We start from the raw sequence: 5051 nt of genomic DNA, 5'->3' as shown, positions 1-5051 counted from the left end.
TCTCTTACAGGTATTTTATTTTTAACTTTTATAAGTCGTTAAAATGTATTATATCTTAGACATTTTGTTTATATTAATGTATTGTTATTTGAAATAAATTTGTACTTTGTTATAATAAATGTAAATTGTATTTCTAAATAATAAATGTATCATCATTCTTTGGTATTTTAATAAATAAATAAACAATGTATGCCTTTTTAATTTTATTCTCAGCCTTAAACAACCGTAAAAAATAAAATAGCACAAATACTATAAAAAGGAAAATAATTGTCAAGTTTTGAAAATAACCAGAGCCATCGTGTGTTCAGGAGCTGAACAATTTGTAAGATATGAAATATTCTCAATTTTTACCCACTACACACTACCTCAAATTAATGAGGAAAAATTGTTGGTGTTGTCACACCCCCGCCGGGGTTTAATCTGTTCGGTTAACGAATCTTCCTAAATTAACGTGTAAAATTACAATTTTTTAAAATTTCAACAACTTTTTAACGGTTTAGTGAATCGATTTATAATTTTTACAGGAGTTTTAGAATTGAATGAGGAACGTTCTTCCAAATTTTATTTGTCTCGTAGCATTTTGACATAGCTCCCAAACAATGTGCTCTTTGGTGAAATGAGGAGCAGCGAGGCTCGGAGAAGCGCGCAAAAAAAGGTTGTTCGCTCTTGGACGTAGTTTTGCTACCGATATATTTGAATGGTAATTGTAATAATAATAGCGCATCTAGAGTAATAAAATAAACAACATAATTTAAGAAAAATGTTAGTAGGCAAGGTGAATTCAGACGAGGAAGACTTATTTTGTATTTCTATTTTATGTGAAACTGAAGAAAGTAAAAAAGAAAGAAAAAGTTACTTTGCTGATTCCTAAAATTGGTTGCCAATTACAACAAAATGCGTTTATAAATATCCTCGACGAAGAATTCGAAGCAAGTTTTCGCGTTTCTAGTCGCCAATCTTCCGATAAATTACTAGATCTACATTAGAATCAATGAAATATATTTTTTTCGCCGTTCTTCGTTCTTCCAAAGTGTATGTTGTGCTTTACCAGTCATTATTGGTTAGAAGCGCCGGCATTTAGAAAATTCCCTGATTGCAGGCGCTCACTTATTTAATTAAATGACTGGTGAGAATATAAATGCACATAACGATCGACGAATAAGTATCTTGTAACCTGAATAATCATCTTATAACCTGAATGATCGGAAAAATTCCATCTAATCGTAAATTCGTCCAGTGGAGCTTTAATTATAAACAAACGAACAAAGACTATGACGGAAAGATGTTGCATTTTATAAATAAAAGGATGGGGAAACAGAAGAAAATAAGATATGTAAAAAATGTTAGGTTCTAGGAAAGATTCCCTAGCCGTGTATAAAGTATTTAAATAAACAGGGTGTTTTAATGTGAGCCCGCTTACGTCGGATTTCTAGTGTTTCACTTTGTTATTGTTGCTTGTGTAACATATACGTATCAAATTGACAAAAGAAACACGAACGAAATTTGCCAACTGATATATTATTCCTGGAATATTTTTAGAATGCCTTGTGTTTCTTAATTACAAATGAAATGGCGGAACTTTTTTCGTTCGGTTCCGAAAATTACATCCGTTCTGACATTTATCTGCAATTGATTTTCACTATAATCGCGATAAACATATCTTATGGTTTCCTTTAAGCAAAGTAAATATCCTGTTGCCTTTTTGTAAAATGTCATCTTTCCTGTACAAGCACGTAAAAGGAATTGACGTTTATGGCATGATGGGACTTAGCCTTCTTATAAATCCAATTATGTATTAATTGTTTGCCGTTTCGTATTTGAATGTCAGCAAATGTAATAGTTTGCATGGAAGGTGGACGGGTGGCTCATCCGCGTTCTTCTTTTGCTAAATGTTACTTCTCATGTTAGCTATTAGCTATAAATCTACATATATACAGTGCATCACAAATGCGTTACTGAGGACAGCACATAGTCTACATAATACCGTTAATAAATTATTATTAACGTTATATGGACAGAATAGTTCACTTAGACCACGGTCCTATAGCCCGAATCTTCATTCTACTATGGATTCCGGCCGTGAAAGCCTTTGTTCTTATTATTGAAATTATTTATCAGAGATATTTAAAAACAGTTGAACTCGTAATATAACTCGAGTTTCTGATGATTTGAACGAAATTGGAGTCGACAGTCAGAATTAATTTAATAATTATTTGATATACGTCGATTTAATTTGTTCCTTTAATAATTTTACAAGGATGAATTTTCTTCTAACAAAACAAATTTCGTATAAAGATAACGTAAAACGAGAAAAAAGCGCAAGTATTGTTTCCTCCTTTCCCTTTGGCTGTTTTACTCTTATCGTCGACGATCTTCAGCAAACAAAAGAAAATAATAATACGTGTATATAAAAGGCCCTCGGGCATTCTTATCAACTTAACAGCACCGTTGTAATTACTACGTCTAAAAGAAGCTAACAATACGAGTGTAAAACTGCGTACGTAAACATTCTTGAATAACTAGGTAGTATTACTCAACATAATTCGTTCGAATTTAAATGATGATGATTATTAGGTAGCATTGACAAGTCTGTAGGTTGTTTTTTTCCATTCATTATTTCACTATTCACAAAATACAAACGTTTGAAATTAGTGAAGTATTATATCTTAAGGATGTTTGGGAAGTACAATCGGAGACAAGAGTACATAAAATTATAAATTTGTGATTAATTAGGTTTTGCAGCATATCATGAGGTAAATAAATATACTATCTATACTAAAAAAAAGTATACGGTTTGAGAGAAAATTTGGAATTTGACCAAAAACTTTTCAAAAAAAAAAAATTTCGCAGACCTGTGAATTGATTAATATTACGATTCGTTAATATATGGATAACAAGGGTTGTGCAATCAATTTTATCAATTTTTATAGATTTTAGCCACATCGACATTTAACCCTAGATGGAGGGCTTTTCCAAGATAGATTTTCTAAAGTAATGTNACAAAATGTATTAGAAAACCACTTAGCCAAGCTTTATTGGGATAGAGACATAATTACAGACAAAACTATTAATCATAAGAGACCTGACATCATACTGACCGTCAAAGAAACTAAAACAATCTACCTAATAGATGTTGTTCTACTGAAAATTTTAAACAAAAACATCTTGAGAAAATTCAAAAATACATTCCTTTGGCAGATGAAATAAAAGAAATGTGGAGTCAGAAAACAGTTCGAATTATACCAATAATGATATCATCAATAGGCTTCATATCTAAAACATTACACGCTAGCCTAGCCGAGTTGAAACTGCATAAGCTTACGTATGTAAGTCCACAGAAATCAGTAATCCTTGATACATGCGGAATAGTACGCAGATTTCTTAACAGCACTGAGATATTCCCCTTTTTAGAAAACACAACAGGCTAAATTAAAAGCAGAATTTTTAATGATCACCGATCATATTTCAGGTCAAAAACTACTGTTAGCTCTATTAAATTTAAGAGCAGAAAATTAGTTTCCATATCGTATGCCAAAAGATGTGAGTGAGGTTGTTTGACATTAGCCCGTCTTCACTTGCTCAAAGTTTACCAGTGGAAACTGAGAACATCAGGATAATAATGAAATAATCAAAATGTAAAATCGACGTCAGTCTACTATAGTCATTAAAAATGTAGTCTATATTTTTTCATTATAAACTAATGTGACTTAATACGCTTATGAATTTTTATGACATAACCAAAACTGTTCTTTTTTGCACCATTCTTTAACCTATACATTCATTAGATGGTTTGGTAGTAGTAGCCTTGATGTGTGCTCATCTTCACAGAGAGGACGAGTACTTTTATTTTATGTATATACGTACTTAGGTATTGTTAAACGATACTTTAGATGTGGTACATGTAACTTGACGCATATACAGTTTCAATAACACTTTAATGAATACAATTGAATGAAAGAAAAAAATGCGAGGTCGCCAGACTGTAGAAGTGTTTAGGAGGAAGTAATCAACTCGCTATTAAATGGGGAGCGTTAAAAAATGTTCTAGACGATTAAATAAGGAAAAAGCAACATTGAATTGGAATATCTGGAATTTGAGGTAGTTGTTGGAAAACATGTAAAATCACAGTTTCACAAGAATGATCATAAAAATCAGATCATTAACTATTTGTCAACAGTAATCTAATGTAGATCTACCTTCACTCCTCTTAACTCCTGTTTCTGTTTCTAATATATCCCTAACTAGCCCTTGAGAAGGTGTCCTACTAACCTACTTGGCCAATTGTTTATTTACTTGTAGCAAGCCTCACCCTGGCATAATCTGACGTGAGATGCATTATAAAATTGTGAAGGATTGTCTGAAGAACATAAGGTAAAAAAGGTGATAAATGTATACCCCAAAGAGGATAATTTGAGCGTAATGTCTTCTAATAATTGGATAATAACAGAGAAAGTATAACAAGTTGAGTTAGCCGACAAAATTGTATTACCTGTAGAAAGAAACTGTTTGAAAGTTAGATAGGGTACAGTTATGAAAACAACGAGATTGGCTGTTAATATAAAATGCATTTGAAGTTTTGACATGATAAGATCCACTCCTTGGCAAAAGATAATGACGATAATTGCGATTAAAAGTAAAAAGGAAGCGGAATATTACCTAGAGATTACATCATGACCGTTGTGACTGTCGTTGCAGTGCTTTCATTGATATCTCATTATCTGTTTAGAGTCTGTTTCCATTGCCATTGCGACACTTTTATTAAAATGACTTTCAGAAAACAAGACACTCTCATTATAATGAGGAATTCGAGTTTAAATCCTGTAAGAGTATAATCTGTCCTCTTATAGTCTGCATAATTATTTATTCTCTCACTAACTGCTTCAAAATTGTTTGTGATCAAGAGCAATTCAGTTTATTGTTGGTATCGGATCAATTCATACTGAACTGATCGGTATTTCGTCTTAAGTAATGATACGCTGAACAAATAATATTATATATAAAAGAAATTATGAGTGCTGTCAGCACAGGGTAAAGTAGTATTACGTAGTTAG

At 31.9% G+C, this 5051-nt stretch overlaps 1 protein-coding gene across 1 annotated transcript in view; it reads right to left on the bottom strand.

Moving 5' to 3' along the window:
- The window catches only part of LOC108734995 (cuticle protein 7-like), a 17053-nt gene that overhangs the window by 1093 nt on the left and 10909 nt on the right, over window positions 1-5051 (bottom strand). The gene's annotated exons all lie outside the window — the stretch shown is intronic.

The sequence above is a fragment of the Agrilus planipennis genome, unplaced genomic scaffold, assembly GCF_000699045.2.
Source record: "Agrilus planipennis isolate EAB-ADULT unplaced genomic scaffold, Apla_2.0 scaffold124, whole genome shotgun sequence".
Lineage (NCBI taxonomy): Eukaryota > Metazoa > Arthropoda > Insecta > Coleoptera > Buprestidae > Agrilus > Agrilus planipennis.
Note: the sequence above shows the minus strand (reverse complement) of the source record. Positions and strands in the feature narration are given on the sequence as shown.